The sequence below is a fragment of the Camelus bactrianus genome, chromosome 13 (assembly GCF_048773025.1).
Source record: "Camelus bactrianus isolate YW-2024 breed Bactrian camel chromosome 13, ASM4877302v1, whole genome shotgun sequence".
NCBI classification, from domain to species: Eukaryota; Metazoa; Chordata; class Mammalia; order Artiodactyla; family Camelidae; genus Camelus; species Camelus bactrianus.
Genome location: NC_133551.1, coordinates 5,210,618 through 5,238,384, shown reverse-complemented (window position 1 = coordinate 5,238,384; position 27,767 = coordinate 5,210,618). Strand labels below are relative to the sequence as shown.

General features: G+C 45.0%; 1 long non-coding RNA gene across 2 annotated transcripts in view; it reads right to left on the bottom strand.

The window, feature by feature from the left end:
* The window catches only part of LOC141579541 (uncharacterized), an 80,007-nt gene that overhangs the window by 19,002 nt on the left and 33,238 nt on the right, over nt 1-27,767 (bottom strand). The window lies entirely within an intron of this gene.

The window sequence follows — 27,767 nt, the reverse complement described above, 5'->3', positions numbered from 1 at the left end:
TGCCCGATTTTTCTGTGTATCCCCGGATACATGACTTACCCTTAGGAGGCCAGAAAAACTGCTTCCTCCCCAGTCACTATCAACGTTCTTAAGATTCTGGGTATTTTTAACTCTATTTTCCAGGGAGACTATTCCAGAAATTTCCAAGCACCATTCTCCAGGTTGGCTCCCCTCCCAGCACCCATCCTTTCTCACTTCAGATACTCTGTATGATTGCCGTCTGTTCATGGGAAAGCGAGTCCGGTAGGGTGGGGACTTCCAAGGACTCCCCCCTCCCTCACAGGTGAGTGTGACTACCTTCTGCCCACTCCTCACTCCAACTCCAGCTTCTAAGAAGTCTACCCTCCAGGACCCTGCAGACTCTGCATCTTCCCAAGACACACACGTGGCCACGACCCTCCCTTCAGATTTCTTCCTGGCTGGCCCTGCACACCCCCCGGCCCCTTAAAGATAAATGGCATTAGGCTGAAAATCGCAAATGCCGCTGACTGACACACCAAAGCTGCATGGTCTGGGCTTTCCTCCAACACAGGCAGGGCCCTGCCCCCCCTCAGCCTCAGTCTGCAGCTCTCGAGATGATCTAATTCACATGCAAGGCTATGAACACCAGCTAAGAATGACGACTCCCAACGTGTATCTATAGTCCGGCTCCTTCACCTGAGCCAGAATCTCATAGACACGAGTGCCTCTTTGAAGCCCTAACTTGGATGACAAATGGCATCTTAAAAATGCCTCATGTTAACCATTTACTCTGGAATTCGATTCCTGGCAGGTACCTCCCAGACTCCCCATTTTAGTAACAGCCCCAGCACCCAACTATGTGTTTGAGTTCACATTCAATTTCCAATGTTCCCTCCCCTAATCCCTGCCCTGGAATCAGTCCTATTATTTCCGTCGCTAAGCCCATCTCAAATGTGGTTCTACAGGGACCATGGCCGTAACCCCCCAAGTTCACAGCATGGTACACTGACTAACAGTCCTCCGTAGGGTGCTCCCTGGAGGGGGAGGCATCTCCTGCCGCTGGTCACCTCAGAAGGCACTGGATTCTCACAAAGGAGGCCCAGGAGAAGGGACTCAAGGTTCTCCCGTGGTCTGAGCTTTGAAGGGCCCGAGGTCTGGGGGAGCTCCTAATTAGCAGACACACTTGCCAGTGAGCAGATGAGGATGGAGGAACCCAGGCAAGGCTGTTCTCACTCCAACACCTGGGCTCTCGGGAGCCACGGGAAAGACCTGTGTCCAGGGCACAGCCCAGCCATCACAGATCCCAGCCAGCATTAGCCAACACGGACAGCCTAGTCTCCATCTAATTGTGACACTTACTTCTGTTCTGTTCCCCACCCGGAATGTGATGGACTCATTCAGATATTATGGCCTGTCTCAAGCGATACAAATTCAGTGATAAATGAAGTGTCCACATTTGGACCAGAGCATGAAAGGAGAAACAAGGCCTCATGTTCAGCATGATGGTGGTGGCCAAACCCTTCCACCGAGTGAGATGAACCATGATGGGGGTGAGAATCCAAGGTCCTAGGTCGGCCAAAACATCTTCCTTCAAGGTTGGCTGGGGTGTTGCAGACTCCCTACCGCAAACTAACTACACGGCCGTCAGTGGTGGACATCAGCTGCAACAGACACGGAGTCAGCTATTTATGTCAACATGGGTTAAAAGTAAAGGCCGGGGCAGGGAGGCCTGCACGGCTGCTGAGGCAAAGCACAGACCCGGCTCTGAATGCCCACTGGCTGGAAAAGAGAGGAAGCTACGGTCCCCTTTAGCGGTCGCTGTGTCAACAAGATCCAGGTGAGCCAGCTACTTAGGAGAAGGCCATGTTTTCCTGATACTCAGAAAAACCAGCCTCGTAAAGGGAACACAAGAGTGGCATGGATTTTAGACCCACTTCTGCCCCTTTATGAAGGCAAAGTAAAGTAAATGGCACAGGGATGTTGAATGCAAAAAAAAAAAAATTAAATAAGTAAACGGTGACTGCTTCCTCCAACAGCGTCCCATGCAGCTGCACACCCATGAGCCTGCCACTTTCTCACCAGTGACCGCTGGCCAGGAAGTGCCATCACGCACGTCACACTGTGACAGCCAGGAACCGCGTGAAGAGCACGTTTGTGTAAAAGCAGGAATCGAGCAAGATGCTGCAGACTTTGACTTCACAAGTTAAAATACTCCATGAAAAGAATCCCTCAGCAGCCGCCAAAATCAATTCGCATCTCACTTCTTCAAAACAATCAAACAAATTTAATAAGGGCGCATTTGTCACCAAATATAAGGAGGACCAAACAGGTTCCTCAAAGCAAGGATTTTAACAGGTATCAAACACCAGTGGGTGATGTGCTAACAAAGCAAATATTCCAAAAAATTAGAAAATAAAAAATGACTAGGATAATACATGGATCAAGGCAACTGTTAAGTTTTTGCTCTTTAAAGCGATGGAGACTGTACGGAGGGCAATCTGGATATTTCCAATGCAGGGTGTGCACAGCCCACATTTTCAGACGCAACAACATGCTCACTGGGCAGTACAAGAGAAAAAGAATAAAGAAAAAGGAAAAGAGGAACAAGAGAAAATTAGAAACACACAAGAACAAAAATGATTTTGACAGCATGTACAAGAATTTATGTGAGTGTGTGAGGCCAGGGATGCTGGGACGGTGAGACCCACACTCACCTCCTGCTCCAGGGAAGGCAGGGGCCTGAGGGGAGCGGTGCTGCCGGGGGACCCCAACGTGATCAGCGCCCCTAACCAAAACTCCACCTATATGCGTCTAGGCAGATTTTCAGCTACAAATTGTGGTCGCATTTCAGGCTGGACAGTTTTACTCACTTCCACCAAGAGTAGCAGGAGAGAATTAGGCTGTTCCTGTACCAAAGCATTGTTTAAAAAATTAATGACTGTGGAATAGTAAAAGAAAAAATTGAGTAAAAGTGACTGGAGGAGAATGTGCTTGACCCGAGCTCACTGGCCACGTTATCTCACTGACGTTAAGATGCTGGCTGAGCCCTTATGGTAGCAAAACAGACAGACCCACCAGGAGGGAGGTTTAATGCGCTGCTGTATTTTGATGCCGAGAGCCATGCCTGGTACACGAGGTTCTGGGTAAACAATGGTGACAGTGTCAACCACTATGGGCTAAGCACACATCCAGCTACTCCGCCAAATCCCAAGGGCAGACTTCAAAAGGCAAAAACAAGTTGGCATTCTCTGGTGGTTCTGCAGAGTCAGAGCCAAGCAGTTGCTGAGCAAAAATGTCACCAGTGCCTCCTATGACAAAAGAGGAGGCACTGGCCTGGGCCTGGGGTAGGGCTCTAGGCTTCCACTGCTCACCAATCAATCTGTCCAGGGGGAGAACGTGGTCTCTGCGTATGTTGCACCTATGCACCTACCTTGACTGACGCCTGGGGGCTCAGCAGGTGGTGACATGTGAGGTGAACGGAGCCAGCCTCGGTGTAGCACAGTGCTGGCAGCTATGCCCTCAGCAGTGCCCAGGCTCCTAAACCTGACACCTCATCTCCAAGGAGCAGAAGGGGAGTGCGGGCATGAAGATCACAGGGCCCTGTGAGGACAAGTACAGGCCATGACATGACTTGCCCCTTCCTTAAGCCATAGAGTTATGTCCGGGAGGAACAGAAAATTCATCCAGAGCCCGCTAGGCACCTCACACACGTGGGGGACTCGGGTCCCCTGTGCCTATCACTCACAGGGCTGGTCTGGACATTCTTTTTATCAATTCTCTGGCATCTTCTCCTCCAACTTACCAATAACCAGAAAGTAGAATCTGATCTTAGTTAATTTCAAGAATCACAGAGCACCGCCTCCACAGTGGGCCCGGCAGCCGTGCCAGGTCCTCCGACCGTCACCTGTCAGACCGCCATGAGTACTCTCCAGACTCAAGGCCTGAGGCCGTAGGCCGTGGGCACACAGCTTCCCTCACTCTCCCCAGCAAAGGGGGACCACCTCTCGGCAAAGGCATGTCACCCTCTTCTGCACGAAGGACAGCACTATAGATACACGGGGAAACAGAGCAGATGGTGGGGGGTTATGCAGCCCAGAAGAGCTCGTCTGTAATTCCGAGACAAAGTGGGGCCGTTGACTTAATCACAGGGACAAAGTGAGGATGAACATTTCCCTGCTCTTTCCCATACTCCGTGATACGCCTTTCCCTGCATAAGGAGTTCATTCGGAGGTCCCTGGCAGTGATTCTGATGTCCTAACATGGCATGCTGGCTGTCGGGCAGGAAGAGAGGGCCTGAGCTGAACAGGTGCTGGGCCTGGGAGGCAGGAGACACCGGCTCCAGCCCCAGCTCAACCAGCGCCTCGTTCTGCCTCTCGGGATTCAGCATCTCATCTACAAGCAAAGGGATGGGACTATCTAAAGACAGGCTGCCCAACATAAATGAAATGAGAGCCATGTAAAGAAAGTTTCCCAGTTGCCACATTTAAAACGGTAAACAAAGAAACAAACCAACAAACAAAAAACAAATACTAGAAAATGATTTTAAGAACAAATCTTAACCTACTGTATGTAAAATACTATCATTTTGACATGTAATCAATATAGGAAGTGATAAGATAGTTTACATTCTTTTTACTAGACAAGTCTCAGCGTCTGATGTTCATTTGACCTACAGCAAATCTCAGCTCAGAGCAGCCTCCTCCCCAGCTCTCCTAGCATCAGTGGCTGTGGCTACTCTATTGGTCAGCAACTCCAGGGGTCCCACCAGGGTCCTGGCTGAAAAGCTGCAGTAAGTGTCCACAATAACCCTAAAAGGATCTCTCTGAAACAAAGGCGGATTCACTTTTAAATGTCTGTAAAGCGGCGGGCTGCACCTCCCTCCACCCTTGGCTACAAGAGAGTCCTCTTCCTTGCTGATCACTTTCTGGATGTAGGGAAGAAACCCGGCACACAGCCAGGGTGGACTGGCCTCCAGGTAAACTTACCTGCTTTCTGTGTCCAGTCCCATGATGTCCTCCTTCTCAAATGGGATGCAGAGAAGGAGGATCTTGTCCCCAGAATTGTCGGATGCACCGTCCAGCCACTTGGACTTGGGCAAGATGAAGAGTGACTCAGTGAAGTCGTCTATCCTCTTCTCCACCACCCTGCAGTCCTCGTAAATTGAAGGCCACTTTGGTGCGCGGCTGCTCGGCCACCTCCCCATGCAGCAGAAAGTCAAAGAGCTGAGAGTCATAGAGCGTGGTGCCATACAGCTCCTCTGCACGTGGAGCTTTTCGAAGCCTTGGCCGAGAGGCATTCAGTAATGATGACAAGGCCCAAGACCTTGCGGTGGGTCTGGAAGTCGCTCCACCCATTCTTGGGCGCATAGTGGTGCCTGTAGTGGATACAGTTTGCCCACTGGGAGCTGCACGGACTGATCTGACTCACCAAGGTGATTCACTTATAGATGCAAAAGAAATTCTCCTCTGAGATGATCCCCACGTGTTCGACCACCACGGGGAAAGTCTGGTGGTCCTCAGCACACTGCACGTAGTCAGGGATGCTCATGCTGCAGGCCCTGACGAGAGGGGAGAGGAGATCGAGGTACATACTGTACTGTGGGCTGCAGGTCCATCTGGGTTGCGATGACCTGGTGTGTACCAACCAGAAGGCAAGGGAAGCTCAAGTAAATCCGGAGGTACAGTTTGTCCTCAGAGTCTTCAAATGGCTACCGTAGCTCGGATCACATTACCCAGCTTTTGGTCTAGGCTTCCTGCCCTGCAGAGAAGGGTCATTTCTTGTTTTCTGTTTCCAAGCACCTACCAAGGCCCTGATGCAAAGTCACTGCTGAAAAATGCTGAATAAGGAAGTGAACAAAGGAAGTGCTTTCCCCAACCTCCTTCAGCAGAATATAAAGAAAAGGACTACAGTGGGATCAAAAGATCTGGTTTTCTATCCAATTTATTTGAACTCCTAAGCTTCAGAATAATGGATAAGAAAACTTGCCTTGGGGAGAAGGGTACAGTTCAGTGGTAGAGCACGTGCTTAGCATGTACGAGGTCCTGGGTTCAAACACCAGTACCTCATTTTAAAAAATGAAACAAATAAATAAACCTAATTACCCTCCTGAAAAAATATTTTTTAATTCAAAATTCAAAAAAAAACCTTGCAATTGACACAACATTGTAAACTTGACTATACTTCAATTAAAAAAAAAATCTTTGTCTTACATGAAAATATCTGGATTACAGAAGTTTGCAAATGTAAAATGCCTAGGGTACCACCTGCATAAAAAGGGGTGACTGTAAAATTTAGTATCGCTCCTTTATGAGCTATATTTCCTTTGGGGGGGTTATAACTTCTTAGAGCTAATTTTCTCAGATTAAAAAATATAAACATTACCTGATTCTCAGGACTGCTGAAGAATCAGATAACCCTATGAAAGCATCTGACCCACAGAGGTTACTCAATAATATTTGTTGAATGAATGAATAAACCAGCAAAGTGAATGCTGCTCCCTGCCACAGACCATCATAATGGTACTGCCTGGAAATCCCAAGCCCACGTTCCACCCGTCTCTACACTAACCATGTGGGTGACCTGGTCAGGCCTGTGTGATTCTCTAAGCCCCAGTTTAATCGTGAATAAAATTAGGGCAATAAAACAAACCTCAAATTGTTAGTGAGTCATTAATGAATTGTACCCCAAACTTTCAAGTTGGAACCATTAAGGAAAACTATACAAAGGGTCCATAGGCCCTCTCCATATTATCTCTTGCAACTACATGGGAATCTACATTATATCTCAAAATAAAAAGTCTAATTTTTTAAAGAGGCTATTGAGGTTAAATGAGCTCACTGTCTCAAATAAGGAACACAAAGCACAAATAGGACAATGCCCAGCACATGAGATACACTCAGTTAACATTCCCACTCAACCCATTGGTCCCTCCAACTTCAGAGCAAGAGGATGGGTCCTCGTGGCAAGAGGCCACTGCACCTGAAGCTAACAAAACTAATGGTGCCCACTTCCAAGAGCTCCTGTCATCACCCTTGTTCTAATTTTCTATTTGTAATTTTTTTCTTTTTATTAAATAGAAACTCCCAATTGCATAGCCTTCACCTGACTAGACATCATGATGGCAGCCCTTCAAAACCTGACCACAGAGATCATGATGGCAGCCCTTCTTGGTGAAACAATAAAATGAAAATCCATTTCCACAAGACCTCTGTGTAAATCTACTAGGGAACTTAATCCTGGACTGAGGAAGAGGACTGGGGAGGAGGGGGCAATCAGGCGCACAGAAAACTATGGGCCACCTGTCCCACGATGGACTTTAGACTCAACCCTCACCCTCCAGGAAATTCAAAATACACACCGACAGATTGCTATGGACAAGATTTTTTTTTTTTAAACAAATCCCTGAATCCCTAGCAGGTCTATTTCTACCGAAACACAAATGGATTATGTGTATAATGTTTCACAAAAGCCCTAAAATATTATCACGCCAACTTGACACATCAAGAAAAACTGAGGTAGAGAAGTTTATCACATTGTACATGATTAGAGAGAGGCCACGTCAGACACCGTATTTAAATCCAAGCCACTGCTCCAGTGCTCACACTAGAAAGTGTGACATACTGCACCTTTCCTGCCCTCTCCCTGCAATAAATCTCTGAAGAGTTTTTTCTGTGCCACCTGGAATCACAATCACATCAATTTTCCACAAAGTGCTATGTCACTCCTTGGAGGCTGTATCAAAATCTAAAGGGTTGGGATGGGAGGAGTGATTTGCATTTTCTGTTTCTCAAAGGAAACATGGCTTTAAAAGAAACTGAAAAGCACATATCTAGTCTAAGCCCTCATTGTGCAGAGAAAAAAATGGAGGCTCAGAAGAGATGAGGAAAGGTCCTTATTAATAAATATATCCTCAGTGCAGCACCAAGCCAGCCCTGGGCACTGCTGGGGGAGGATCTGGGAGACCCAGGAGAATGAGTGTTAGAAAAAGGAAAGAGAATAAGCATAAAAGGCCCTGTCTCTACACCACCATACCATGGAATTCCACCAAATTACCAAGTAAGGGTGCAGCCAATATTAAGGTGGGCTAAGCAGGTTATAGAAACCTGGAAGTCTCAACAGTATTGGAAATTCCAACATTTACTATGTTTTTTTCCCAGTTCAAGCATCAACTCAGTGGGAACTCTGTACCAGGGACTACACGAGGCCTGGAGTTCTCCCAAATACAGACCTCTATTACCACGTGTACAAACCACATAAAGGCCACCAGAAGAAAAGCACCCACAGATGGAATTACTGAAACTGAAAGCAGCCAACCAGCATATATTACTAAGAAATATGGTGCTCCTAGAAATGGACTCATGGACATAGAAAGCCAACTGTGGTTAGCAGGCAGGAAAGGGGGGATTAACAGATACACGTTAATAAATATAAAATAAATGACAAGGACCTACTATATAGCACAGGGAACTATATTCAATTTCTTGTAATGAGTTGTACTAAAAACAATCTAAAACATATTTATACACATATGCATATGTTCATAACTGAATCTCTGCTGTACACCTGAAACTAACATTGTAAATTGACTACACTTCAAAAAAATTAATTTAAAAAAATAAGTAAAAATAAAAGCAACGCCATTAAGGAAAAATAAAAGAACACTCTAATCCCCTTAGCTGTAGCTGCTGAATATTTTTAGTTGCAAGCACCAAGTCCACTGGATCACTCCAGCACTGGCTGTCACTTTTTCTGACCATCAGAGAGTCACTTGGCTTCACTGAGGTTAATTTTCTCTTCTGTGAAAGGCTACAGTTGCAACTAATGATGTATAGAATCTCATCATTCACAAGCCCAACAATTAGTGAGGACTTCCCATGGGCCAGGCTCTGGAGAGATGAAAATATAGGGTCCCAGTTATATTCATGAGTAGAAGAAGTTTATGCCATAAAGACATTAATTCTTCCTATTTTGATAGACAGATTCATTGCAATTCTGATTAGAATTCCTACCAGATTTTTCATGGAATGTAACAAGTTAATTTATGGTCAAGAATAGCCAAGAAACTTCTTTAGAACCACCACTGGGGAGGGGTGGATTGGTCATTCATTTCCACTGGTCTTTCTGATGTGATGAAAACGTTCTGGAATAATAATTGTTGCACAACTGTAAATATGCTAAAAGCTGCTGAATTGTACCATTTAAATGGGTGGACTTCATGGTGTGTGAACAATATCACAATAAAGCTGTTATATGAAAAAATATTTCTTGACAATTATTTTTCCCTCTATACTACTTAGTCTGCCCCACAATTTAAGAAAAACAAAAAACCAAAACAAACCAAACTGTGCCAGGAGCTCTTTAGGACTGCAATGTCCCTGGGTCTCCAACGCCTCTGGTGGTGCTCTTCCTGTTAACACACCAAGCTGGGCTGGGCTAGTTAGGGAATGTAACTGTCTTTTTAAAATCGATGGTCACACTTTTCACCCTGGGAGAGGGAAGGAAGGAGGATGACACAGCCTTATGCCTTCAGCTCATTTTTAACTGAACCAAGCCCTGCTTTCAACACTGTAATCCCTCTCGCTATAAAAACACATGACACCAACAAGCACCGCCATCATAACACCTGAAAGTGTTCAAGGTACTTACCTGGGGCAGAAACACTGAGGGAGGAGACAGAAGCTCGCTTGGCACTGAGGATCCCTTTTCCCGACTCCACCAGTAGCTGGGCTTTACAGCGGGAGGCTCTCAGCCCAGGGAGCAGTGCAGACGCCACTGAGCTGTTCCTCAGGGAGCGGGAAAGGAAGACCAGGGCAGCCCCGGAGTCGCGGGGCAGGGAAATGGGTGGAAACGCGGGCTGCAGCCCCGCTCGGAGGCCATCCCCAGCCCCAGCCCCAGCTGCCCCGTCCGGGTCCGCAGACCCCGCCCGCCTGGGACGCAGCCCGCCCAGTTGTGGGGACGGGCCGGTGGCCGAGGAGAGGAAGCCCGGGAGGAGAGGACTCGCGGGCGAGAGAGGGGAAGGGGACGCCAGCAGCGGACTGAGGGGAGCCCGGCTGGGTGAGAGGCGGCAGGTGCACACCTGGCCCCGGGAAGCTGTGGCACTGGGGCACTGGGGCAGGTGGCGCGGGCAGAGGGGTCTGGCCCGAGCAATTCAGCTGAACACAGGCTGACTCGCGCCCTCGTGGTCTGTGACACGCGGACCGCCCTCCCGCAGCCACCTGACCCCTTTCCCGGGAGACCCCACATTGCACTTCCACGGCCAGAGGCACCGGCCCCGGGCAGGAGCTAAAGGCCTGCCGGGCGACAGAGCTGAGAAGCCTTTGGGGCTAATCCCCGGCTCCGAGCTGGAGCTTCCAACCCGCGGTCCAGCTGACACCGACCGCCCATGCGCAGGAGGGCCAGCAATCCGCTCTGGGTTCTGCGAGAGAAGGTGGGGCAGTGAGGGAGGGAAAAGATGGGAGGGGGAGGAGAGGAGGGAAAAAGTGGAGGGAGACAGATGGACAGGAATAGCAGAGAGAATGGAGGGATCCTGAAATGGTAAGGTCCTAGCGAGGATGGAGAGAAAAAGCTTTACCTCTCGTGGCACCCTGAAGAAGGCGGCAGTCCTGCCTCTGTACCCTTCTGTAACACTTCAAGGCCCGCAGCTCAAGTTTTACCTCCCTGATCCAGCCCTCCATCCGATGCTGCTGCAGAACCCCTACGGGTATCACACCTGTTGCCCCCACGCGGAGCAGGGTTTTCTGTTGGTCTGGGAACCAAGCACCCGCAGGTGTTGTCGCTCAGAACTACCTTGGGAAGAGTACATATTCCCCTTTTACACGCTGGGAAACAGGCAGGCACGATCTTTGCCTTAGCTCCACTGTCCCAGGTGTTGGGCTGGCAGGGAGCGGGGTGGTTCAAGATCAGAGCCCCAGACAGAGCAGACTGCCTGAGTGTTGGTGCATAGTCCCCATCCGTCCTGGGTAAACCACACTCCACCCTAGTGGAACCATCAAGGGCTCACAGTAGTTCCCTGGGTGTGGGAGAGCTGTCCTCATGTGAAGGAAAAGCCCAGCTGGGCTAACAAGCTAAGTCACAAATCTAAGTGTGATGTGTCAGTTTACTGATCTAAATTCTGCTGGGCTAACTCGTAAATCTGAAGTTTAGTGTCAGTTTACTGGGCTAACAAGCTAAGCCGTAAATCGAAGCTCAACAAGTGTCTATTACAAGTTGACAAGCACCAGTGTGCTCATTCCTTGCTTTTTGTTGCTTGAGCCTTATTGGCTAATACACCCTTACTTGTAATTAACCCTTTAAAACTTCATGTGTATGTCTTGGAGGTGGGTGCTCAGAAATTCGGAGCAGAAGCCCCTCTGAGCCCGCCGGCATAATAAATCTGAGTACGCCAACACTCCGAGTGGTGATTGTTCCTTGGCTGGCCTGTTGTTTCCATAACACTCAGTTCCAGTGCCCAGCTTGCTAGGTATATAGGAGTGCTACCAAATCCAAATTCATTCTCTTCAGTGCAGGACAGGCCAATAAGTTGGGAGACCAGGTGTTGGGGTATGGAATAGCAAGTTTCTGTAGACCTAGATGGCAAACTAATGTCCTGGAAAACCATCTCCCCAAGTCAGAATTCAGGCTCTTTTCCTACGTGCTTGGTTGTTGCAATCTTCTTGGTGTAGGAATTCCTTCTTGTTAGAATCATTTGTTCTTGCAGCTATCTGCCTGGGTCAAATCTCTGTAAACCTCTAACAAAACAAACGTTATTTTCTATTCTGCAATTTCTAATCTTTTTATGAATGAAAATGTGTTAAATATACTTAAAGATCAGAGCCTTCAGAATAGGTTCTCCTGTATATTTCAGGCTCTAAGCAACATTGTTTTACAAGCAAGATGAAGCCTAGGAGACAGAGCAAAGGGTTAAATCAAAGGAACAGATCTAATATGGAGTCAGGTTTGTTTTTTTCTATTACCGAGGCAGAAGCCACTTGAGGATTTAAATCCCTTTAAGTTAAAAATAACTAAAACTTTAAAGGAATTTACATACATATTTGGGAATGTGCATAGCATATCTGGAAAAGCACACAAAGGATAGTAAACAGTGGCATCTCCAGGGAGGGCTGGAAGAACAGAGGATGAGGGAAAACTTCTTTCACTTGTGTATTTTTGTGCTGTTTGAATTTTTTTTAACCATTTGCATGTATTTCTTTTTCAGTTAAAAAAATGTGTAATGGAGCAAAGGAGTAACTAGCTCAGCAAATACAGCAGCCATGGAATCACTGAGTCATCACTTTTGATTTAAGCCAGGAAGCATTTATTGACTCTCAACTATGTGCCCAGTGCTGTTTTAAGACTTCTTTTTTTATTGTTATTATTATTATTATTATTATTATTATTATTATTATTATTATTATTATTTTTATTATTAATATTTTTATTATTATTATTATTTTATGAAATAATAACAAGGTATCCCTCACCCCTGCCCATGGCTGGTGGAAAACCAACTGAGTTTTTATTGAGTTGTTTTCCAAGGAGTAGAGATGAGTTATAAACTGAACACATCTTCAGGGCAAAACAGTCGGAGTGGTTTTCCAGCACTCCAGACAGCTATGAAGGGTTTTCAATAAAGGTGCCCAGAGGCTGAGAGAGAAAGCCTCGAGGACCCTATAAAAAGCTGCCCAAACTGTCTTCTCCATGGCAATACTGAAATAGGAAAGAACAAATCTGACTCCATATTAGATCTGTTCCTTTGAATTTAACAAAGCCAAGTTAATACTCTCCGGTCTTTTCATGGGTTATGATGTCACAGAGGAGATGGACAGGTCAACAAGGAACCACTCTGCCGTGATCACGGAGCCGGGGAGTGGGATGGGCGGCAACATGTGTGACGCAGCTGTAGCCGTGCCCGCGTTTCTAGGCAGGTACCCAAAGTCGCCTCGACAAGATGTCAAACACTTGTGCCCACGTCCTCATCACCTGACATGTATTAAAGAGAAATGGAAATGTATAAAAGGCCAATACCCTTGGTGGGTACACCGTCCTAAGTGCAAAGTCACAGTTTGACAACTGGCCATCTCGGTTCCCTGGGCTTCATTCCTGGAGAACCTTAAAAACCACTCCTCTGTCCTTAAGAAGTGCTGCATATTTGTCCTATCTTTGGCTCAGGGATGGAGCACGTTCAAGTGAACTTTAATGTCTGCACAGATTTGACTGTCTTTCTCCAGGTTCACTTGTCCATTCTAAAGAGGCCTGAGCTAAGTCCATCCTCCGTAAGATCTATTCCCTCCAGTGACTACTCATTGAGCCTGCAATTAAGGGCCAGCAGAACAAGAATGTCCTTAGCTAAAAAGTTCACCCACCCTTCACTGCTTTCTTAATCTCCTCTCCTGGCTAATTGCAACAGACTATCACCTCCCTCCACCAAGCTCCCCAAATATGTCAGTTTGTCTCCCCAAAGAGAAGGTAAGGTCCATAAAAGAGGAGACAACTCCATAGTCACCTCTGAATTCCTAGCATAAAGTAATGTTAAGAAATAAAACTATGATTATGGCTTCTTTCCTTTAAAACCTTTCTGGTTATTTGATAGAGACCTTGGAAGACAGGTGTTTGCAGTCAAGTATCTTGATCCTCAAGACTCTGGAGGCCTTTTTCGGAATGGCTGCTCACTGATTCATTCAAACCACAGCTTCTCATTCCAGGAGTAGCTGTGATTCTCTGCCAGGAGTTTGTGGTTACTCTCATGCCAGAAGAGCTTTAAACTATATCCTTACTTTGGATTTGTTATTTTTCCCCTCTCCCAAAAAAATTGACTTTCCTTACTGTCTTACCTTGAGGAATTTTTTTTCATAGTTAACCCTTTAGTAAACCATGCTTCTCGGAATGGGCTTGGCCGTACATATGATCAGTCATCCAACTCCCAGTGTGAGAAGACTCGGGCTCAGCTCCTACCCTCCTGTCAAGGCAACTGAAACTCAGTACAGGAGCCAACAGGCACCCCAGGGCTTCTAAGGCTCGTGTATCACCCAGAATTCCTGCTTTCTGGTTTGTCTTGGCTTCTGAGGATTTCCCCTCACTTTCTTCACAATTAGCTGTGCAGCTTGAAAGATGAAGAAGGAAGGTTTTATTTCTTAATCAGCATTTTAAGAAACTTGTGTAATGAAGGTTTTCACGAGTTTCTAGAACCCTCCGTTGCCGAGACAGAAAACACACTAGATATTTTCTAAGTTTAGCTATCATGTGTATTTTTTCTTTTCTTTTGTTTTCTTAACTGCAAATAGACATTTTTTAATTTAAAAAAATAAGGCCCCAAATAGGATAGAGACTTGAAGGGGCATACAAAATTAAAGGGCAAAGACAGAAAAATGATATATACTCTACAATTTTAATATAATACTTACACTATGGATCAGATCAGCAATTCTCAGTAACAGCTAATTGAAATATGTCCATGAGGTAAAACGTCTCTCCTGTCAGGAGATGGCTAACAGAAAATAGAATTAAAACAACAAACTAAAATTCTAAGTCTGGCGAGGTACAGAATTCTACCAGCTAAATGTGTCTTCTTCTGGAAAAGAGGGAGGCTCACCAGCTCTTTACTGTGGAGCCTGAGCCCAGGGGATGGCGGTGAAGTGAGCTCTGTAAGTACCCAATAGCAAACTTGTGATGAATAAAGAGATGTGAGCTTTGATGACAGAGATGATACTACTATTCACTTGTCCTGTAAAGTATGTCTTCACGTTCAGTGATCAATACCTCGGCGTCCTCAGGGATTAAGATTATAGGAAAATTCACAGCCCGGGCCCAGACCTCCTCTTTGAGCTCATGACAATGCACTTAGATGTCTCAAAGGCAATTCGAGCTCCACCTGCAAAGAGCTGACTTCACGGTGCTCCTCCCATAGCCGTCCTACCCAGGGCCCCTGGTCGGGGGGCAAGGTCTCCCTGCCTCTCCCAGCTCAGGCCCATCACTCACAGATGTGACTGGACCCCACCTTCAGGGCCCAGATTTCCTCAGTCACCGAGTCCCACCACCCACACCTGACCTACCAGGTACTCACTGGCACTCACTCAGCACTGACTGTGTGCTGGGGACCACGCTGCACACTGTGCACACGTTATCTCACTGGATTGCCACAGCAGTCCTGGGAGGTCGGTACATCACTTCTTCAATTGATTAGATAAATTGTTTACTTCCTTGAGTGCATCATCCAAAGTGACACAGCTACTCAGCCACAAAACTGGGACTGAAAACCACTTGAAAATTCTACACTTCTACACCTGGCAGCCACCCTAATCTGACTCATCACATCACCTCCTGCTGAGCCTTCTAAATGTTTCTAAGCATTCTACAAGACAAAAGTGATCTACGAGAGCACCCCACTCCCCTACTTAAGATCTGTCAATGACGGCCCACTGCCCTTAGGAGAAAGCCCCACTGGGCCTGAGCACAGCCCAATGGCCCGGCATCCGCGTTCCCTGCGCGGCCTCGCCGCCTCACCCACCACACAGATCTACACGTGCCGTGTCCAAGACAGGGATGCTGACTCCGTACAACCCGGGGCTCGTCTCACTCAAACAATGATCACCTTCTTCAGTGTTCACCCTCTTCACTGCTGACGGTCAGAAAAATATTTTCTCAGGATGAATCAATATCTTTTCCCTTACAACTTCATGTCATTGATAATGAGCTCCATCCAAAATACAGAAGACCTAATTCTCAGTCTCCTTATCTGTAAAGTGAGAATAACAAGGAAATATATGAAGTTTTAAGTGAAATAATATACATGTGAGGCTGAGGGACAATTCCCAACATACAGTAAGCACTCAATATGTGCTTAGTTAATATTAATAGGAATATATTGCATTCCAGCAACCTTAATTCAATGTTTTATGGCTTTGTCCAACAGACTACAGACAAACATTTGGACGAACACCTTTGAGCAGATCAGCCCAAGCGTGCTGGGAGAGGTAAGCACTGACTCCAGTTACAGCTGCAGCCAACCAGCACTACGGGGCTGGGGCAGTTTGCTCAAACTCTTACATGTTGCTTGAGAATTTAGTTGTCATTAATGAATAAAGACAGGTGTTCTTTAGTCAAAATTCCTGAAACATATATCTTCAAAGATTGATGCAAATTTGATTTCAAGTACAACACTCTCACTAGAAATTATTTGAAAATGATAGTCTTAGCTCCTCTGCACATCAAAAGGGCATGATCTTAATGTATCTGACTACACCAAAAGTGTTGTTTAAAGGAATTTAAGATGAAGCCATCCTAAATAAGCTCTCAGTATCATCTTCACAAAGCCCCACCCAAGGGTCTCATTTCTCACTTCCACATAGGTGTTCAGGTAGCTTAACCTGGGTCTTGGTTTCTTATAACACGGGGGTGGGAAGAGTTGTGGATAGATTTATGTAGCAAATATAAACCTAGAGTATTTGCTGTGTAGAAATCCTAGAAATAAACAAATTAATATATAGTCCTACCCTCAAGAAGCTCAGCCTTTCCATTTACAACAGCATTAAAAATAAAATGAGAGATACATTTAACAAAAATTTACAAGATTTGTACATTGAATATTTTGATGTATCACCGAAATAATACTTAAAAGACCTACATATATGGAACACATCCCATGTTCATGGAATGGTAGACAATATTGTTAAAAATGTTAAGACTCCCCAAAGTGAGTTACAAATTCAGTGGAATCCTTATCAATATTCCAGCTGACTTCTTTGCAAAAATTGAAAAAGTGATCCCAAAATTCATATGGAAGTGCAAGGGGCCCAGGTCAGCCAAAACAATCTTGAAAAAGCAGAGCAAAGTTGGAGGACTCACTTTAAAGGGTACTAAAAAGCTATAGTACTAAGTCAGAATGGTACTGGCATAAGTTTGGATAAATAAATCTATGAGACATAATAAAAACCCAGGGGGAAAAACTTACATTTACAGTCAGTTTTCCACAAGGGTGTCAACAACACTCCATTGAAAGAATAGTCTATTCAACAAATGGTGCAGGGAGTGCTGAGTATCTGCAGGCAAAAGAATGAATCTGGAATCTGGACCCCCATATTTTAAATAAATAAAAATTAATTCAAAATTGATCACAGACAGAAACGTAAAAACTAAACCTATAAACTTTCTAAAAGAAGACACAGTATAAATCTTTGTGGTCCTAGGATAGGCTTTGGTTTCCTAGATACAATACGAAGAGCACAAGTGATAGAAGAAAAAAGCAGATAAACTGGACTTCATCAAAGTTAAAACCTTTTTGTTACAAATTACATCATCAAGAAAGTGAAATGACAGGGGAAGTGGGTATATCAAGTGACAGAGTGCATGCTTAGCAAGAAAAATAAAATAAATCAATACATCTAATTACCTCCCCTGTAAAGAAATTGTTTTAATGCTTAAAAAAACTAAAGTGAAAGGACAATCTGCAGAATAGGAGAAAAATTTTGCAAACCATGTATCTAAGAAGAGACTAGTATTCAGGATATATAACAAATGCTTACACCTGAACAATACAAAGAAAATCGACCCAATGTTTAAATTTGCCAAGGATTTAAATAAATACACAAATGCCCGATAAGCACATGAAAAGAAGCTCAGCATCACTAGCCAAATCAAAATCAAAATGAGTTCTCATTTTACACCCACTAGGACGGTTTTAATCAAAACATGGACAATAACAAGTGTCGTTGAGGAGGCAGAGATACCTCATTTGCGGCCAATGGAAAGGGACAATGGTGCAGCTTCTTTGGAGAAGTCTGGTGTTTCCTCAAAAGGTTAGAGTTATATGGCTCAGCAATTCCACTCCTACATGTAGAGTCATCCCTCAGTATCCTCGGGGGGTTGGTTTCAGGAACCCCCCACCCTGGATACCATAATCCAAGGATGTTCGAGTCCCTTTACAATCAGCCATCTGGATCCATGAAGTGGAAATTACAGATATGGCGGGCCAACTGTACAGCCAACAGAATGAAAACATATTCTCACAAAAACTTGCACATCAATATTCATGGCAGTATCATTCAGAGTAGCCAAAGGTTACAAACAATATCCATCCATCAATAAACGGATAAACAAAATTACCAAGAATAGGCCCACAAACTTTTGGTCATTGAATCTTTGACAAATGAGGTGAGAACATACAATGGAGTAAAGACAGCCTCTTCAGCAAATGGTGTAGGGATAACTGGACAGCTGCATGTAAATGAATGAAGTTAGACTACTCCCTCACAGCATACACAAAAATAAATTCAAAATGGCTTAAAGACTTAAACATGTAGACAAGACACTATAAACCTCTTAGAAGAAAACATAGGCAAAATATCTGACAAACATCTCAGCAATGTTCTCCTAGAGCAGTCTACTCAAGCAATAGAAATACAAGCAAAAATATACAAGTGGGATGTAATTAAACTTACAAGGTTTTGCACAGCAAAGGAAACAGAAAGCAAAACTAAAAGACAACCTATGGAATGGGAGAAAATAGTTGCAATAAATGAGACTGACAAGGGCTTAATTCCCAGAATATATAACACCTTTTACACTTGATAAGAAAGAAAAACAAACAATTCAATTCAAAAATGGGCAGAAGGCCTAAAGAAGCTTTTCTCCAATGAAGACATACAAATGGCCAATAGGCACATGAAAAAATGCTCAATATCATTATCAGAGAAATGCAAATCAAAACTGCAATCAAATATCACATCTCACCAGTCAGAATAGGCATCATTCAGAAGTTCACAAACAATATATGCTGGAGAGGCTGTGGAGAATAGGGAACCCTCCTACACTGTGGTTGCAGTTTGGTGGAGCCATTGTGGAAAACAGTACAGAGGTTACTCAAAAGACAAAACATTGACCTCCCATATGACCCAGCAATCCCACTCCTGGGCATATATCCAGAAGGAACCGTAATTCAAAAAGATACCTACACCCCAATATTCAGAGCAGCACTATTTACAATAGCAAGACATGGAAACAACCTAAATGTCCACTGACAGATGACTGGATAAAGAGGTTGTAGTATATTTGTACAATAGACTACTATTCAGCCATAAAAAAATAATAAAATAATGCCATTTGCAGCAACATGAATGGACCTGGAGAATGTCATTCTAATTGAAGTAAGCCAGAAAGAGAAAGAAAAATATCATATGAGATCGCTCACATGTGGAATCTAAAAAAAACCAAAAACCAAAAAACAAAAAAGAAAGAAACAAAAAGATAAAGTTATATACAGAACCGAAACAGACACAGAGACATAGAAACCAAACTATGGTTACCAGAGGGGAGAGGGTGTGGGAAGGAATAATTTGGGATTTCAAGATTTGCAGATACTGGCTATGTATAGAATAAACAGCAAGTTTATTCTGTATAGCACAGGAGAATATATTTAATATCTTATAGTAACTTATGTTTAAAAAGAATATGAAAATGAATACAGGTATGTTCCTATTTAACTGAATTGTTGTGCTGTACCCAAGAAACTGACACAACATTATAAACTGACTAGACTTCAATCAAAATACTTTTAAATAGACCAATAAGGAAAAAAAAGAAAAAGGATATTATCAAACCAAAAGAATAAAGTACTGATTCAGGCTACAATATGGATGAACCTTGAAACTTTATGCTAAAATAAGCCAGACACAAAAGGACAAATAGTGCCCTTTTAGATGAACTGTATCTAAGCGTTTACTGTACTACTCCTGTAAATTTTCCGGAGGTTTGAAGTCTATCAATATCAAAATAAAATGTATTATTCATTAAAAACATAAAAGGATTCTTTAAAGGAGGGCTTTAATTATTAAAGGCAGAAGTGCAAGTAAAGCTCCTGGAACAACACTTTGCACGTCCACCGACAGTCACTGCTTTCACTGCCACTCAGAGGGTGGTGCCAGCGCTGATGAAGGCTGCCTCCACTCGCTCCCCTGCAGAGAGGTGTGAGAGCCTGAGCTCTGACAGGCAGGGTGACGGTGACCCTGGGTCAGACACAGCCATGCCCCAGACTCTGCGATAACCAACTTTCTTATACAAACTGCTCCATGTAACATAAACACGCTACAGAGATGTAACTTACAACACAGGGAATATAGCCAATATTTTACAATAACTATAAATGGAGCATAACATTAAAAATTGTGCATCTATTGTACACCAGAAACTTATATCATATTGTAAATCAGCTATACCTTTATAAAAAAATTAAAAAATAATTTAAAAATGTTATCTCTTTAGTAGGCAATTTGGTTTTTAAGTAAATACTAAACAGCTTAGAATGTATAAAAGCATTAAAGTGTGATGTATGTTTACATATTTATTTACTTTCAGCCTCCTGCTAAAAGAGAAATTAAACAATTTTTTTAAACACAGCTTAAAAACCATAACAACAAATAGACAAAGTGAGAGTGAAGAGAAAATTGAGATTCAATAATTAAATGAAACCAGGGGGAGGTAAAGTCATAAAAATGGATGCCATTAAGCCAGGGTAAGTGTTAAAGTCCTACTAGATATTCAGCTGTAAGATTCTTGGCAGCTGATGTGAAGGAAAAGCTCAGCTGGGCTAACGAGCTAAGTCATAAATCTAAGTGTGATAAGTGTCGCTTTAGTGATCTAAGTTCTGCCGGGCTAAATCTGAAGTTTAGTGTTAGTTTACTGGGCTAACAAGCTAACTCGTAAATCCAATCTCAACAAGTGTCAGTAACGTGATCTGTTCCAAATTGATAAGCTCCAGTGTACTGATTCCTTGCTTTTTGTTGTTTAAGCCTTATTAGCTAATAGCCCCATACTTGTAATTAAACCTATAAAACCTCATGTGCACATCTTGGAGGTGCTCAGAGCTTCGGAGCAGAAGCCCCTCTGTGCCTGCCGGCATAATAAATCTGAGTACTCCAACCCTCCGAGTGGTGCTTGTTTCTTGGCTGGCCTGTGGTTTCTGTAACATTAAAGCAAAAAGAAAAAGATGATGGGGCGGGCGGGAGAGCTCAGCGTGTTCTTAGCGTGCACGGGGTGCCGGATTCAAGCCCCAGGGCATCCACTAACAGATAAATATACCTAATTACCTACCCCCCCCAAAAGAGATCCAAAGAAAATAAAAAGAGAAATTTCTTTCCTAAAAAAACCTGATATTAAATTTAGATTAAATATTTTAAGAAAAATAGAAAAAGATGAGTGACACAAGCGATAATGCCCGAGAGATAAATCCGCGGTGGCTGCTGGAAGGTCCCCATATCCCACGTGCAAAAATCTGAAACAAACTTCTCACCACTCAGAGTCATCCTCAGCCCACCCCACCCCTCCCCCTGTTAAATGCAGGAGCACAGGCAGGGCCCTGCCTTTGCTCTCTCTGTGTCATCACAGTGAGACAGGATGGAAGGGGGCAGAGCACAGCCATTCAAGGAAGGCCACAGCAATTAACATCAAAATGGTGAAGGATTCAACCTCCAATAGGCCTTGAGGCTCAGGATGAAGAGTTTTAACTTCTAGCAGAGCTTGAGCTTCATTATACACCCATTGTAATAGTAACATGGTGAATAACACGCCCCCAGGCACCATGGCAATCCCAAGGCTAGCCACAAAAGGTCAAAGGGTGGGAAATGGCCAACTCCCTGGGAATCCCAGCCCCTTACCCTTAGGCTGGTCCTTCTACTTATTAGCATATGAAACCACCAAGCCCAAGAAAACAAGCAACACAGCGCCGCCTCGCGGTCAACCCTCTCTCTCCCTCTTCGGAGAAAGCCCACACTCTGTGGAGTGTGTACCTACTTTTAATCTGAGCAACCAACCCCCACACCTCGTGGCGATTCTCTTGCCTTTCAATGTACCTCTCTGAGTAAATCTACCTTTACTCAACAGTTGTTTGCTCTTGAATCATTTCTTACACGAAGCCAAAGACCAACATCTGGAGGGACAAATCCCAGGGGCTCAACTAATGCGTGGGACACAGCCCTTCTCATGCCCCACATCTGTTTTCTTGTATCAACAGGACTGGGTTGTGAAGGGAGTTCTTAGGCCCCAGCTAAGGGACAGAAGCAGCCCTGGCATCGGCCCGGTTCTCTGTGGTTCTCTGTTGTGCTGACTCCCCAGCCACAGAGCGTTCTCCCTAGGCCTGTCCCCACAAAACCCTTCTCTCCAAAATACAAGAACATCATGTCACAGTCCTCTTGTCCAACCAGGAAATGTTCAGCCCACTTTTTCCTTCCCCAGTAAAAACCTAACTGTTCTCCCTCCCATCCCACCTCTTCTTTCTTTGTGAGAACTCTGTACTCCCCATACACCATCCTGAACGCAGGTGCCTTGCTGGCTGGGACCGAGATGTTTCAGTCTCACACAGCCTGCATCTTTTCACTTTCCCCTTTCTACCTTAAAAAGCCTTTCCTGAGTCTCCCACCCCTCTGATTCTGAACTTCACAAAGTGCTGAGGTTGCATGCACTCACTGTGTGCATACCTCCCAGGTTTTGACTAGGTTTCCTTCACAAGATCTTCATTAAGGAGCTTCATCAAGAAGTTTAAAGAGTCTTTTCTTACATCGGAGTTGAGGAGCCTGCATAAAATTTAAATGACCTTGAAGAGAGAGTAAACCAGGGACAGAGAGGTCATAGGTCTTAGTCAAAAGTGTCACGAGGCAAAATGTTCTTCGAAGGCTCAGAGTGGCTTCTGAACACGGAGTTGGGAGGGAGGAGGTGCCAGGCTGTGAGTGGGATGAGTGACACTGGGTACGCTACCCCAGCTGGGGAAGTATTGGATTTTGTTCTAGTTTTCCAAAGAATTTCTTACCACCTTTTCTCTTATTGTCACATACCATTTCCTACGGATTAAGAAAATCAATGTCAGTCATTTGGGCCACTTGGTAGAAGCTACACGATGCCATTCACAGGGCTGGGATGTAACAGCCACACCAGTCTATGTTGAAAGACCAGTAGGGGTATTTCCAAGGTAATCACGGTCATGCAGCAAACTCCCCAGCTTCAATTACCTCATCTCAAAAGTGGGGCCAATAAAACTACCAAGCAAAGTGCGTGATGATTATGGCCGACATTTGTTTACTAGGTAAGTGCCCGTGACAGCTGACACTGGATTAGGAATGAATATGATCAACGAGGCACAGTCAGCCTGGTTACATGCACCCTGCCTTCATGCCTTGGTGCAGGAGCGGAGATTGTTTAGCTGAAATGAACGCCCCCAGAGCAGCCCTGAAGGGAAAGCTCCCAGCTCTGCACGGCGAGGCGTGTTCCTTTCCTTCTCTGAGCTGATAACAGTTTGCAGTCGTCTGTTTTTACATTTATCCCTTTAGTACCTGCCTCCCCTCCGGAGTTTTTGCTTAAGCAGAACAGGTCCAGGTTTGTGTTGCTGCCTGCCGGATATTCTGGGCTGGGAGACAGGCGACTCCACGTCTGGCTCTGGTGCTGAACGGAGAGGGCAGAAAGCCCAGGGGCCCATGCTGAACAGAGGCCCCTGCACCCAAAATTATGGTCTGACTTTGGGCAAATTACACCGTCTTCTTTACCCTAAGATTCCTCATCTGTTCATGAAAATAACTGCCCATGGCACGTAGAGTTTCAAGGATTAAAGGAAATCACCAAATTCACAACCTATTCAAGGGGCTGCCAGTACGTCCTCAACAGGCACATGCTACCTTTACGGCTGTAACACACGCTAAGCGGGGCGGTAGGACACAGTGAACACTGCTAAGTGCCTGTTAAGTGTTTCATGTGTGTTATAATACTGTTTAAAACTTACAACAAACCCAGGAAGAAACGAATATTATAATGCATATTTCACAGATTCACCAACAGTTTAATGGAGGTTACACTCTAGTCCAAGGTCCTTTGGTGAGGAAATGGCGATTTAAACCTGAATCTGAGCCCAGGCCTGGGCTACACCTCTCTCAAATCCACCTCACCACTTGCCTATGAAATCCACCTGTCCAATACACGTTTGTACAGGTCAGCTCTTAAATGCAAAGTGTGCCACCGTTTGTCAATGTTTGTTAATTACCATAAAGTGCTCTCAGAAACCGCTACAGAAATGACAGGTTGACCCACATCCCTGCCAACAAAGAAGAGATATTCTGCCTTGCGTTCTCCTGTAATGTGCAGAAACCCTTCCCTACACCACCAAATTCAAATGTATGCTTCCTCCATGTTTATGTTTGCACACGGCTTATTAAAGTAGAAGGTACCTGCAGTAATTCCATCTCGTTTCCTTTGCAAGTTTCCAGATTATCCACAATCAGTCTGTGAATGAAAATACTACAATGTGAATTAAAATACTACAACCATGTCAGTAAACAAAGAATGCTGAAACCAAGTCATCAAGGCTGCCGCCACCCCCCAGTGCGGACAGACCTGAAGCCCAGCCTCTACAGCCACTCACAATGCTGCCCTCTGAACAGACTGAGAATAAGAAGACAGGATAATTGCCCTAGATAGCTAGGTGCTTGTCTAAAGAATGAATCCAGTGAGGTCAAATGATACATACAAAGGCACTAAATTCTTTAACTTGAGATGCCTGGATTTCTTTAGATAACAAGAAATCTTTTATTGTTCCAACTCCCTGGTCTTTGTTGTAAAGCTGCCATATAATCCTAGTTCCTCCCCTACTTCTTGGGAGCAGTCCCTCAGACAGATTTGAAGGCTGTCATCCCGCCTCGAGTCCTCCCGCCTAATAAAGTGTAACTCTAAACTTTCAGGCTACACATTTTTTTCAGTCGACAAGTCCCAGAATAGACACAACTCATCAATTCTGTAATGGAACACACTGGATCAGGAACCAAAAGCGTGTTCTAGTCCAGAAAAACTACAGGTCCCTCTTTCTTTCTGTCATTATACAATCCCACCAGAACTCATTAATTTGCTGTCTGCTCATCTGGCAACCAAACTCAGAGAAGAGTCAACTCAGCAGAGTGCTTTACTCGGGAGAACACCCCGCAGCAGCACTGCAGGCTACCTGCCCTCCCGCACGCTCTGCCGACCCCTAGTGTCCTCCGTGGAGACCAGGCCAACAGAGGTGTTCCCAACAGCTGCAAAGTCCCACAGATTAAATGAAAGCATTATATTTTCTACGATATGTTATGTATATTACCATCTCTGAAAACAGCTTTGCCAGAAGCCCAAATTTTCCACATTAATCTGCATAGGCAATTCCGGCCCCCAAGGGAAAACAAGTCTTATGATGATGCTAAGGCCTCCAAAGTCCTCTCCAGGACCATCAACCAAACTTCCTGCAAGCCTGCAGCTGCAGGCGGCTACGTGTCTGTTTTTAAAGCAACCCCTTCCTGCCCTCGGGCGCTACAAAGTCCCTCTATGCCCTCCCATCTCAGGGTAAGAGCAGCCACTGCAGAAACTTGCAGGGCAGCACTGACAGGACTGGACACAGAGGATCAGAGCTAAACTAAGCCTTCTTATGACACGAGCTTGTCACTGTGTCATTTTACAGATGAATGTATATATAGAGAGGTGGGGTGAACTTGCTCAAAGTCACACAGCTAATAAGTGGCAAAGTCTATAACTCAGCTCCACCCTCTGGCGTGACGCTCCAGCTGGGACACCCACAGGGTTCTCTCGTGCCTGCCTGACCAGTCCTTTACTGTCACTCATAACCCACCACAGTGTCTGACCCTAGCCTGACTTTTCAGCCTCTTCTCCCTCTAGTTTCTCAGGAACAAGGCTGCTCGGGCCACTGTGTGACTTCCGGCTCCCCAAACCCTCAGTGCTCAGGGTGGTCTTGCCTGTGCAAACAGCACCCTGCTCAGAGGCTCTTCCTCCCCTGCAGGAGGACGTTTCCACTCTCCGCAGGGACACCCCCTCAGGGAAGCGCTCTTCTCCCCCTCAGCACGGCAGGTGTCCCAGACCACATCCCGAGCTGCCCCATTAGGTCTGCCTGTGCCCAGGTCTGCTAGTCAGAGCAGCAGCCTCAGAGCCAGGGATTATGCCCGGGTCTCCCTGCAAACCTATTGCCCGCCTCACAGCCCCCAGCCAGTAGGTCACCTGGAAGTCACAGCAAGTGCCCCACCCAATCCCGAAATCTCTTCATTTGCCAGCACCGCTGATGACTGGTCTCCAAAGTTTGGTCAGTTTCACACAAAACAGCAGCTTCCACTGAAGCTGAGGGTTTTCACTTCTGCTCCCCATCCTTAATGGAAACGTCAAGGGAAACCAAAAGACCTTTTCTCAACCCTTTTCTGATGACACATTCCCACCCACAATACTCACATGCTCAAGAGTTTTGGGTCCACGTGATTTTGTTTCCCTTATGCTAAGTGGCTCAAAACACTGCAGGATTCTTTCTCTTTTGAGAGTATTTGTTTGTACTGAGTTTATTGACTTCAATCTCTTTTTGTCTCTCTCTTAAGTGTCCCTAGCAGTTGCCACTTCTTACTCCCTTCAGCAGCCTCCCTCCCATCATCTAGTCTAGGAAATCATCTGTGATGAGGGGCCCGGGGGCAGTCACAGAAAATGGAACAAAGGTACAGAGAGGCTACATAATTTGCCCGAGAAGATCAGCTTCAAGCCCCAAAACTGTGTGTCACGTCCCTCTGTTTAACACTTATGCTAAACTAGTTAACTTTTTTTAGATTATGGTTATAAACAGATGAGGTATCAAAATACATAGAAGGACACACATCAACTCTAAGATGTTTATTAACTCCACTATTTTGTTTCTATTTATTTTATTTCTATTAAAAAATATTAGGAACCTCTGCAGTCAATATAACAAAATGTTAATGGGTGTTAAATCCAGAATATAGAGGCGTAAGTGTATCATTACTCATAATTATTTGTATGCTCACAAGACAAAATGATTTGAACGTCTCTCTCCCCTCCCCCTACTCGCTACTGGCTCTCACCTGAGCTCCCAGACCACACATTTAACAGCCTTTCACTTTATCCACAGCTGAACTCATCAGGGTTCCCCCAAAGCTCCCTCTGCAGCTTTCCCTGCTCAGAGCACAGCAGGACCATCATTTACCTCATTAATCCACCCAGAAACCTGGGCCTTACTCCATCCTACCTTCACAGACATCATTCATCGCTTCCTTTTTACCATCTAAACATGCCTAAAATCTGTTCGTTTTTTCCCGGTGACTGTCCCACTGACTGTACCACCGCTCAGGTAGAAGCCACCAACACTGCCCACCTGGACTCACGAGTCTCCCACGTGGCCTTCCAGCTGCTCTCCCCTACTTGAGACAAATTGGATTTTGTCACTCCCGTTCTTTTATGACTCTTTTCAAACCTAGTGTTCTTAGAAGAAACTCCAAGTTCTTCACATGGTGAAGGTGTTTGCCATGAAACTGTCAGCTCAGGGAGGGCAGGACCCCCCTCCTCCTTGGCCCTCCTCTTTCCCTAAGCCCCGCCCTCTCCCTCGGCCCCGCCCTCTGGCACAGCGCTGGCTCAGGAGTACCTGCTGAGCTACACCAGCCTGTATTCTAACCCTGGTGTTCAATTCTTAGCAAATTGCTTCACTTATCCATACAAATCCAAGGTAGATTAGAAAGATTTTAGATGTTGAGCTAGACTATTGATTTGGGGATTTTGCACTAGCAACCTGCAATTACATGTTCTAATGATTCTGTCTTCTTAAAACCACACCCAGATTTAAGGAGTTATTTGTGGAATGTCTTCGGAGTAAAAGGGACTGTACTTTTACAGACTTTATGTTGTATAACATGAACAACCCGGACAGGGTCACAAATGGAACTGCCTCACAAGTGACAGAAGACAGGTGAGAGGCACAAAGCAACAGGTCGCAAAGACGGTAAGAGCAAATTTGTTTTGCCAACCCCCCAAAAAATGCCTGAAAGAACCAAAAA